Consider the following 12567-nt stretch of genomic DNA (forward strand, 5'->3'; position numbering starts at 1 on the left):
AGCAAGCGCCCAAAGCCAAAATAAATCCTACTGGTCTATGATATTTTGCACAGCAAAAGGACAAATTTGGAGAAGATTTCAGATTTGAAAGATGAAACCAATCAGTATAGAATTCTGTCTGCGTAGAAGCCCCAAAGCCTACAATAGCTTCTGAATTGCTATTCAGATTGTCATCACAGTCACCAGCTTAAATCTGGAGATGAGTTGCATGATGAAAATGAAGATGATCCAATGGACTCTTCAAATTATTCTGGCCAGCCATGAGATCTCACTAACTTGGCCTCTGTGAGATTTGCTCTATCAAACATTTTGTACTGTTCATACCACTGTCACCCCAATACCCATCTTAATTACCTCATATTTGGAATAATACAAAGGCTCTTAATAAGGCTCCCTTGATCACCATTTTTCTTTCTACCCACCAAAATTAATCAGAAATTCTTCTGTCATATTATCGTTGCACAGTGTCAGTAGAATAGAGTCCTTGGGCTGTAAAGTGATGTCAGGGAGGCGAGGTCTGATGAGATACAGGAGATAGGCCATCTCATCCTAACTTTACCATCTATACCCTCCTGAAATTTTCTACAAGCCAGTCTCTTGAATCTCATTTATGAAATTAGAAAAAGGGAATGTGGGGGCATTATGGCCATATCCTATGGAATTTTGCAGTTGAAGAGGCATTTCCGACCACTGCAGGTGGAGAGGAACACTAAGAAAGGAAGGTTCTTGGTCAGACAAGGTTTCAAGGAGATTTCTTTTTTTTTTAATTGAGGTATAATTGACATAACATTTTATTAATTTCAGGGGTACAACATAATGATTCGATATCCATCTATCAATGCTATTTTTAAAGAATTCTATCAGTGACAACTATACGCATAAAGATAACTGATAGTCTGAGAACATGTCAGCACTCCTTTGGGAAAAAGTCGAGTCTGAGGTCCATTAACAGCTAAAAAGGAGAAAGTAAAAGATAAAAAGACAGTGAAGTGGGAAACCATTCATAGATCAGTTTAAATGGCAGCCGGGATGTTTTATTTTCTACTGGCAAGAACCACAAGAATAACTTCTACTTATTACATATGTACTCTTTCTAGGCGCTACACTTCTAAGCCTGTGAAGTGGCATTGTTGTTTCTTTGTTTTACAAATGGAGAAATCCAGGCTTAAAGAAGGCAAACCGCTTTGTCAATGCTTCAGAGCAGCTAAGTGGCAAAGCTGAGATTGGAAACCCAATCGTGTTGCCTCTGAAGCCTGTGGGGCTGAAAATCATTACGGTCTTTTACCTTGCCAGCCACTGGCAACACACACTTATGAAGAAAGCCAAATCCAGGTGGTGCTCCAATCTCGCAAAGTCTGATGTCTGCTGCAAGCGTGGATATCTAAAGTACTTTTCTGACAAAAGTTTAAAATAGCTTGACTCAAGATTTCCCAGACTTTTCTCCCGCACCCCTCAAGTCCTTAGCTCTAAGGCTGCATTCTTGCAGTGGACCACAAAGCCTCTTCCCACAGGGTAAATTTCCTTTAGCAGAGGAAGAAGCTAAATAAATGGGCCTTCCCTTTCCTGGTTTCTCTCTTCTATCTACCGTGAAACTACCTTAATTTAATTAACCTGTGTTCCTCTAGCTTAGGCTTGGTTTTGATTGCTAAGCCTTGTTACTTTCAGCTGAGCCAGTAATCAGTGGCATCTCCCTGAAAACAACAAATTTATTGATTTTAAAAAGAACACCCACACTTGTAGAAATTTGGAAACTATGGGGCAGCACAAAGAAGAAAATAAAAATCACCTATAACCACTGTTACATTTTGTAGAATACACTTCTCATCGTTTTTTCTAGGCAAGGGTGATAGATATTTATAAAATAATTTTTCTCATGGAAAATTGCAAAAATATACAAAAGTAGGCAGCCTAGTGTTAAGAATCCAATGCATACATCACTCTGCACAATTAATAATTCATGGCTAAACTTATTTCATCCATAATCCTACCCACTTTCCCCCATCCTCCATGATATTTTGAAGCCATCCTGGACGTTAGAGCATTTCAACTGGAAAAAGCCCATTATGTATTTTTATAAAATAAAAGAGCTTTTCAATAGTAATAATCTAATACCATTATTTCACCTACAAGTTTAGTAGTTCATTCGGACTTCCCTGGTGGCGCAGTGGTTAAGAATCCGCCTGTCACTTCAGGGGACACAAGTTCCTGGTCCGGGAAGATCCCACATGCCGCAGAACAACTAAGCCCGTGCACCACAAATACTGAGCCTGCGCGCTAGAGCCTGCGAACCACAACTACTGAGCCTGAGTGCCACAGCTACTGAAGCCCGTGCTCCTAGAGCCCGTGCTCTGCAACAAGAAGCCACAGCAATGAGAAGGCCACGCATCGAAGGAGTTTCAAGATGGCGGAAGAGTAAGACGTGGAGATCACTTTCCTCCCCACAAACACGTCAGAAATACATCTACATGTGGAACGACCCCTACAGAACACCTACTGAACGATGGCAGAAAAACTCAGACCTCCCAAAAGGCAAGCAACTCCCCACGTACCTGGGGAGGGCAAAAGAAAAAAGACAAAAGAATAGGGACGGGACCTGCACCAGTGGGAGGGAGCTGTGAAGGAGGAAAGATTTCCACACACTAGGAGCCACTTCGCGGGCAGAGACTGCTGGGGGCAGAGGGGGAAAGCTTCAGAGCCGCGGAGGAGAGCACAGCAACAGGGGTGCAGAGGGCAGAGCAGAGAGATTCCCGCACAGAGGATCAGGGCCAACCGGCACTCACCAGGCCGAGAGGCTTCTCTGCTCACCCGCCGGGGCGGGCGGGGCTGGGAGTTGAGGCTCGGGCTTCGGTCGGAGCGCCGGGAGAGGACTGGCGGCGTGAACACAGCCTGAAGGGACTAGTGCGCCACGGCTAGCCGGGAGGGAGTCCGGGAAAAGGTCTGGAGCTGCCGAAGACGCAAGAGCCTTTTTGTTGCCTCTTTGTTTCCTGGTGCGCGAGGAGAGGGGATTACGAGCGCCACTTAAAGGAGCTCCAGAGGCGGGCGCGAGCAGCGGCTATCAGCGCAGACCCCAGAAGCAGGCATGAGACGCTAAGGCTGCTGCTGCCGCCACCAAGAAGCCTGTGTGCAAGCACAGGTCACTATCCACACTGCCCCTCCTGGGAGCCTGTGCGGCCGGCCAATGCCAGGGTCCCGTGAACCAAGGACAATTTCCCCGGGAGAACGCACAGCACGCCTCAGGCTATTGCAACGTCACGCCGCGTCTGCCGCCGCCGCCACAGCAGGCTCGCCCAATATCCATACCCCTCCCTCCCCCCGGCCTGAGTGAGCCGGAGCCCGCGAAACAGCTGCTCCTTTAATTAACCCCGTCCTGTCTGAGCAAAGAACAGATGCGCTCAGGCGACCTACACGCAGAGGCGGGGTCAAATCCAAAGCTGAACCCTGGGAGCTGTGAGAATAAAGTCTCCCAGCAGCCGAGGATTAAAGATCCACAATCAACTTGCTGTACCCTGCATCTGTGAAATACCTGAATAGGCAACGAATCATCCCAAATTGAGGCAGAGGACTTTGGGAGCAACTATATATATATTTTTTCCTTTTTCTCTTTTTATGAGTGTGTATGTATATGCGTCTGTGTGTGATTTCGCTTGTATAGCTTTGCTTTTACCATTTGTCCTAGGGTTCAGTCTGCCCGTTTTTTTTTTTTTTTTTTTTTGCGGTACACGGGCCTCTCACTTCCGCGACCTCTCCCGTTGCGGAGCACAGGCTCCAGACGCGGAGGCTCAGCGGCCATGGCTCACGGGCCCAGCCACTCCGTGGCATGTGGGATCTTCCTGGACTGGGGCACGAACCCGTGTCCCCTGCATCGGCAGGCGGACTCTCAACCACTGCGCCACCAGGGAAGCCCTGCCCGTTTTTTTTTTTTAGTATACTTTTTAGCGCTTGTTATCATTGGTGAATATGTTTTTTGGTTTGGTTGCTCTCTTTCTTCCTTTTTTTATTACTTAAAACTTTTTTTTAATATTTTTTATTTTAATAACATTTATTTATTTATTTTTCTTCTTTTTTTCTCCATTTTATTCTGACCCATGTGGATGACAGGATCTTGGTGCTCTGGCTGGGCATCAGGGCTCTGCCTCTGAGGTGGGAGAGCCAAGTTCAGGACATTGGTCCACCAAAGACCACCCAGCTCCACATAATATCAAACGAAGAAAATCTCCCAAGGATCTCCATCTCAACGCCAAGACCCATCTCCACTCAACAACCAGCAAGTTACAGTGCTGGACACCCTATGCTAAACAACTAGCAAGACAGGAACACAACCCCACCCATTAGCAGAGAGGCTGCCTAAAATCGTAATAAGGTCACAGACACCCCAAAACACCCCCCCAGACGTGGACCTGCCCACCAGAAAGACAAGATCCAGGCTCATCCACCAGAACACAGGCACTAGTCCCCTCCACCAGGAAGCCTACACAACCCACTGAACTAACCTTAGCCACTGGGGGCAGACACCAAAAACAACGGGAACTACGAAGCCGCGGCCTGAGAAAAGGAGACCCCAAACACAGTAAGTTAAGCAAAAAGAGAAGACAGCGAAACACACAGCAGATGAAGGAGCAAGGTAAAAACCCACCAGACCAAACAAATGAAGAGGAAATAGGCAGTCTACCTGAAAAAGAATTCAGAATAATGATAGTAAAGATCCAAAACTTGGAAATAGAATGGAGAAAATACAAGAAACGTTTAACAAGGACCTAGAAGAACTAAAGAGCAAACAAACAATGATGAACAACACAATAAATGAAATTTAAAATTCTCTACAAGGAATCAATAGCAGAATAATTGAGGCAGAAGAACGGATAAGAGACCTGGAAGATAAAATAGTGGAAATAACAACTGCAGAGCAGAATAAAAAAAAAAAAAAGAAAAGAATTGAAGACAGTCTCAGAGACTTCTGGGAAAACATTAAACACATCAACATTCAAATTATAGGGGTACCAGAAGAAGAAGAGAAAAAGAAAGCATCTGAGAAAATATTTGAAGAGATTACAGCTGAAATTTCCCTAACATGGGAAAGGAAATAGTCAGGCAAGTCCAGGAAGCGCAGAGAGTCCCAGGCAGGACAAACCCAAGGAGCAACATGACAAGACACATATCACTCAAACTATCAAAAGTTAAATAAAAGAAAAAAAATATTAAAAGCAGCAAGGGAAAAACAACAAATAACATACAAGGGAATCCCCATAAGGTTAACAGCTGATCTATCAGCAGAAACTCTGCAAGCCAGAAAGGAGTGGCAGGACATATTTAAAGTGATGAAAGGGAAAAACCTACAACCAAGATTACTCTACCCAGCAAGGATCTTATTCAGATTCGATGGAGAAATTAAAACCTTTACAGACAAGCAAAAGCCAACAGAATTCAGCACCACCAAACCAGCTTTACAACAAATGCTAAAGGAACATCTCTAGGCAGGAAACACAAAAGAAGGAAAAGATCTACTATAACAAACCCAAAACAATTAAGAAAATGGTAATAGGAACATACATATTGATAACTACCTTAAATGTCAATGGATTAAATGCTCCAACAAAAAGACATAGACTGGCTGAATGGGTACAAAAATAAGACCTGTATATATGCTGTCTACAAGAGACCCACTTCAGACCTAGGGATACATACAGACTGAAAGTGAGGGCATGGAAAAAGATATTCCATGCACATGGAAATCAAAGGAAAGCTGGAGTAGCAATTCTCATATCAGACAAAATAGACTTCAAAATAAAGACTATTACAAGAGACAAAGAAGGACACTACATAACGATCAAGGGATCAATCCAAGAAGAAGATAAAACAATTGTAAATATCTATGTACCCAACATAGGAGCACCTCAATACATAAGGCAAACACTAACAGCCAGGAAAGGGGAAATCAACAGTAACACATTCATAGTAGGGGACTTTAACACCCCACTTTCACCAAGGGACAGATCATCCAAAATGAAAATAAATAACGAAACACAAGTTTTAAATGATACATTAAACAAGATGGACTTAATTGATATTTATAGTACATTCCATACAAAAACAACAGAATACAGTTTCTTCTCAAGTGCTCATGGAACATTCTCCAGGACAGATCATATCTTGGGTCACAGATCAAGCCTTGGTAAATTTAAGAAAATTGAAATCATATCAAGTATATTTTCTGACCACAACACTATGAGACTAGATATCAATTACAGGAAAAAATCTGTAAAAAATAAGAACACATGGAGGCCAAACAATACACCACTTAATAACCAAGAGATCACTTAAGAAATCAAAGAAGAAATCAAAAAATACCTATAAACAAATGACAATGAAAACACAACAACCCAAAACCTACGGGATGCAGCAAAAGCAGTTCTAAGAGGGAAGTCTATAGCAATAAAATGCTACCTCAAGAAACAAACATCTCAAATAAACAACCTAACCTTACACCTAAAGCAATTAGAGAAAGAAGAACAAAAAATCCCCACATTTAGCAGAAGGAAAAAAATCATAAAGATCAGATCAGAAATAAATGAAAAATAAATGAAGGAAACAATAGCAAAGATCAATAAAACTAAAAGATGGTTCGTTCAGAAGATAAACAAACTTGATAAACCGTTAGACAGACTCATCAAGAAAAGAAGGAGGAAGACAAATTAATAGAATTAGAAATGAAAAAAGGAGAAGTAACAACTGACACTGCAGAAATACAAAGGATCATGATAGATTACCATAAGCAACTATATGCTAGTAAAATGGACAACCTGGAAGAAATGCACAAATTCTTAGAAATGCACAACCTTCTGAGACTGAACCAGGAAGAAATAGAAAATATGAACAGACCCATCACAAGCACTGAAATTGAAACTGTGATTAAAAATCTTCCAACAAACAAAAGCCCAGGACCAGATGGCTTCACAAGCCAATTCTATCAAACATTTAGAGAGGAACTAACACCTATCCTTCTCAAACTCTTCCAAAATATAGCAGAGGGAGCAACACTCCCAACTCATTCTATGAGGCCACCATCACCCTGATACCAAAACCAGACAAATAAGTCACAAAGAAAGAAAACTACAGGCCAATATCACTGATGAACATAGATGCAAAAATCCTCAACAAAATATTAGCAAACAGAATCCAACAGCACATTAAGAGGATCATACACCATGATCAAGTGGGGTTCATCCCAGTAATGCAAGGATTCTTCAATATATGCAAATCAATCAGTGTGATACACCATATTATCAAATTGAAGAATAAAAAAACATATGATCAGGGAAGGGTAAGCTGGGACAAAGTGAGACAGTGGCATGAACATACATATACTACCAAATGTAAACTAGATAGCTAGTGGGAAGCAGCCGCATAGCACAGGGAGATCAGCTTGGTGCTTTGTGACCACCTAGAGGGATGGGATAGGGAGGGTGGGAGGGAGGGAGACCAAGAGGGAAGAGATATGGTGATATATGTATGTGTCTAAATGATTCACTTTGTTATAAAGCAGAAACTAACACACCATTGCAAAGCAATTATACTCCAATAAAGATATTTAGGGAAAAAAAAAGCATAAGATCATCTCAAAAGATGCAGAAAAAGCTTTTGACAAAATTCAACACCCATTTATGATAAAAAATCTCCAGAAAGTAGGCATAGAGGGAACTTACCTCAAAATAATAAAGGCCAGGGCTTCCCTGGTGGCGCAGTGGTTGAGAGTCCGCCTGCCGACGCAGGGGACGCAGGTTCGTGCCCCGGTCCAGGAAGATCACACATGCTGCGGAGCAGCTGGACCCGTGAGCTATGGCCGCTGAGCCTGCGTGTCTGGAGCCTGTGCTCCGCAGCGGGAGAGGCCACAACAGTGAGAGGCCCACGTACCGCAAAAAATAAAATAAAATGAAACAAAGGCCATATATGACAAACCCACAGCCAACATCATCCTCAATGGTGAAAAACTGAAACCATTTCCTCTAAGATCACTAATAAGACAAGGTTGTCCACTCTCACCACTATTATTCAACATAGTTTTGAAAGTTTTAGCCACAGCAATCAGAGAAGAAGGAGAAATAAAAGGAATCCAAATCAGAAAGGAAGAAGTAAAGCTGTCACTGCTTGCAGATGACATGATACTATACATAGAGAGTCCTAAAGGTGCTACCAGAAAATTAGTAGAGGTAATCAATGAATTTTATAAAGTAGCAGGATACAAAATTAATGCACAGAAATCTCTTGCATTCCTATAAACTAATGATGAAAAATCTGGAAGTGAAATAAAGAAAACACTTCCATTTACCATTGCATCAAAAAGGATAAAATACCTAGGAATAAATCTACCTAAGGAGAGAAAAGACCTGTATGCAGAAAACTATAAGACACTGATGAAAGAAATTAAGGACAATACAAACAGATGGAGAGATATACCACGTTCTTGGATTAGGAGAATCCTTGAAAATGACTATACTACCCAAAGCAATCTACAGATTCCATGCAATCCCTATCAAACTACCACAGAACTAGAACAAAAATTTCACAATTTGTATGGAAACACAAAAGACGCTGAATAGCCAAAGCAGTCTTGAGAAAGAAAAACAAAGCTGGAGGAATCAGGCTGCCTGATTTCAGATTATACTACAAAGCTACAATAATCGAAACAGTATGGTACTGTCAGAAAGAGTACAGAAATGTAGATCAATGGAACAGCATAGAAAGCCCAGAGATAAACCCATGCACATATGGTCACCTTATTTTTGATAAAGGAGGCAAGAATATACAGTGGAGAAAAGACTGCCTCTTCAATAAGTGGTGCTGGGAAAACTGGACAGCTACATGTAAAATAATGAAGTTAGAACACTCTGTAACACCATACACAAAAATAAACAAAATGGATTAAAGATCTAAATGTAAGGCCAGACACTATACAACTTTTAGAGGAAAACATAGGCAGAACACAGTATGACATAAATCACAGCAAGATCCTTTTTGACCCACCTCCTAGAGAAATGGAAATAAAAACAAAAATAAACAAATAGGACCTAATGAAACTTAAAAGCTTTTGCACAGCAAAGGAAACCATAAACAAGACCAAAAGACAACCCTCAGAATTGGAGATGTATTCCTTTAAAACTGGGCCACTGTGACTGGTTGATCATAAGTAACAATCTTCAGATCCATATTCATGTATAAGAAACGATTTCTTTTTAACATAATTTCTAATAATGTCCCTGCTTTTTTTTTTTTTTTTTTTTTTTTGCGGTACACAGGCCTCTCACTGTTGTGGCCTCTCCCGTTGCGGAGCACAGGCTCCGGACACGCAGGCTCAGCGGCCATGGCTCACGGGCCTAGCCGCTCCACAGCATGTGGGATCTTCCCGGACCGGGGCACGAACCCGTGTCCCCTGCATCGGCAGGCGGACTCTCAACCACTGCACCACCAGGGAAGCCCTCCCTGCTCTCAATGGGATGCTTGAGCATTAACTGGAAGGGGAGACCGAATAAAATACAGAGTTTTGTTTTTCTTTTTAATCCAGAGCTTTTTATAAACATGTTTCTAGTTTTCTCTGACGTCATTTGGAAGAGACCCAATTTAGAAGTGTCCTGCGTAGAAGTCAAAGACACAAGTCACACCTTAAAGGGGAGCTATGGTTATAACACATCTCTGCCGGGTCTATCAGACACTACTCTACTTTGTCCTTTAAAAGAAAAGAAAAAAAGGGAAAAACAGAACTAGCCTAGGGTCTGAATCCATCTTAGGGAGAAAAACAGATAAATGGAAGCTGGCACTGCTACAGGCAAAGCACTGGAGAAAGGTTTTTCTCACATACCACCAGCAGGCAAACATCTTGTAACTCCTCTGAGCACAGAACTCTGGTTTTAAATTATTCTTGACTCCTTCTCTTTCCTCACAGGGTAAGGGGGAGAGTGGTCAAAATAGCTTCATTTGGAAATGTACTTATGAACTCTGTGTGAAAAAAAACAAATAATAACAAGCATGTTAGCCAGAGTTTTCTAGTTTAAACTATATTTGAGGCAAGAGGATCTGGCCCAGCTGCACATTTTGATTATATTTTAAGAAAAAGAAGTCTAGTGTCCCTCTTTTTCTGTATTTCTAACATAATATAGAATTGCATACACTGCAAATCAGAATAATTTGAGAGCTAATTTTTACTTGAGAAACAAAAATACTATTTGGAAATTAGAAAAGTGAGAAGAAACAGAATCATGAATATAGGCAAGTACATGAAAAAGAAAGGCCTTTGGAAATTCATGAATGTCCTGGTCAAACAAATACGAAGGTATGCTAAAAGATGTGTGAGATACACCACTACACAAAATCCTTGTTTACCTAGAATCCAAACATCCAGATGTCTGGAGTTGCACTTCATTTTTGTGAGAAAGAGTTAATAGGATAATCAGGTTATGAGCCTGAACACTGCAAAGCCTCGAGAACTTAAAAGCTCTACACTCATATCAACATTTCCAATTTCTTCCTTGACATCTTCCCCGATACATCAAAGGCATCTGGAATTTAGCATCGTCAAACCGAAGACCTGATTTCCCCTCGCAAACTGGATAGTTTTCACTCTTCCCTCATCTCAGTAAATGGCCCCAATATTTACCAAGAGGCTTAAGTCAAAAACCCAGGAGTAAAAAAAAAACAAAAAAAAAAACCCAGGAGTCAGACCAGCTTCAGCGGCATGTGACCAGCGCAGTCACACGGAGCCACACGCTCAGAAAGGTCCTGCACTTGAAGTTTAATGCCCTGTGGTTGCTGTCTGGCATTTCTTCTAATTTGATCTTCTAATTTGCATTTTGTAAGTGAAATCTGATGGAACAGTGAAGCACCCCAAGGGCTTGGAACTTTGACTCACATGTGGAGCTGCCTCTCGCCACCTCCCTGCATCCCAGGACAGGTTGTCAGTCTTCTGTTTCTTGTTCCCTGGCATCCTGAGTCTCCCCCAGACTCCCCCTTCCTGTTACCGCCCAGCTGTCCTCTGCCCGTGACGGTGACCAGATCATGCTGGTGGCCGGCAGGGGCATTGCATTTTGCAGTGGGGACCTGAGGGAAGGTACATGGAGAGTCAAGGTTAAGCACACTCAGCCAGTGGTGTCTCAACAAGGCACAGTAGTGGCCATCACTGCTCAGGGCTGGCAGTGCCATAATGCATTTGCGGGCTACCTGGCACGGGGAAACCTCTTGCCCACCCTCGCATCCAGGTACCAAATGCATCCTGGCGCAGAGGCTACAACACCTCGGGGGTTGCCTGTTGGCCATGGTTGAGGCAGCAGGCCTGTGGAAGGGGGGATTAACTTCCCAGTCCCCAGTGGGGGGCACAACACGTCCGCTCCTCGTTGGCGAGACAGTAAACCCAGCAGTTGGTTGATTGAGCCCATACCGAGCTGTGGGGCAGAAACCAGGGGTGCCTGTGAGGTTGTGGACTTTGTCCTGCAAGTATCCCCATGCCCGAGGGAGTGACATTCAATAGCAAATAAAAAAGCATCATGACAGATGCAGAGAGAGACCATGGATGAAAGGCAACAGTTTTACATTTTAGAACTTTGAATGACACTTTTTTTTCCTGCTCTTTGAACAAGGAACCCCACATTTTCATTTTGCACTGGGCCACACACATTATACACCCAGCCCTACAAGGAGTCATCATTTGTAAGTCCATATTTTCTGTCTACAACCCTGCTGTTTCCATGACCAAAATAGATTCCATGTTCACATCTCTCCATCTGCACCTCTCCCCTCCACTATGTCATTAAACCTTCCAACAAGGCCTGGCCCCTAACGTCTCCTCACAACACCCAGAGTGATCTTTTAAAAACTTAAAGTCACTTTAAAGGCTCAAAGGCTTCCCATCATACTTAGTAGGAGGTCCAAAGTCCTACTCAAGACCTACAATGTCCTACCTGATCTGGTCCCTGCCAAATCTCCCCTGTCTTCCATAATATTCCAGCCACTCTGCTTCCTTCCCACCACCTGAACACATCAGTCTGCACCCCCTGCCCCCCTCCCACCCAGGACCCCTTCCTCCTCTCATAGCATCTCACATCCCATTCCTTCTGCTCAGAACCACAGCCCTTTCCCAACTCCACCCAATACACGGTGCAGGCACTAGGGCGTGCAGGCAGGGCTGGCTGCTTCCAGCCTACAGGCCAATCCTCAGACAGAACCTCCCAGATGTCGCTCCTCAGTCTTCCTCCTACACTATGCTGTTCCCTTCAGGCCAAGTGTGCTGACTGAGGCGTTTGTTTGTCTATTTCTTAACTAGTTTCTGTCTGCCTGCCTCCTGAAAGCTTCATGAGGACAATATGTCTGTCTTCTCAACCAATCTCTATCCAGGAACCTAGCAGAGGACTTGAGCATAGCACTCAGCAATTAGCTATTAAATTAATAAAAACTCACTACAGTTATAGTATTTGGTGTATTCATTTCGGAAGTTGGAAACCTGGGTATATTATGTGTAGTTATTAAGTTTACCACAAAGGAGACAACTCCTGTCTCTCCTTATATAGTCAAATACAAATTTGCACA

The sequence above is a fragment of the Leucopleurus acutus genome (genome assembly GCF_964270905.1).
Source record: "Leucopleurus acutus genome assembly, chromosome: 3".
NCBI classification, from domain to species: Eukaryota; Metazoa; Chordata; class Mammalia; order Artiodactyla; family Delphinidae; genus Leucopleurus; species Leucopleurus acutus.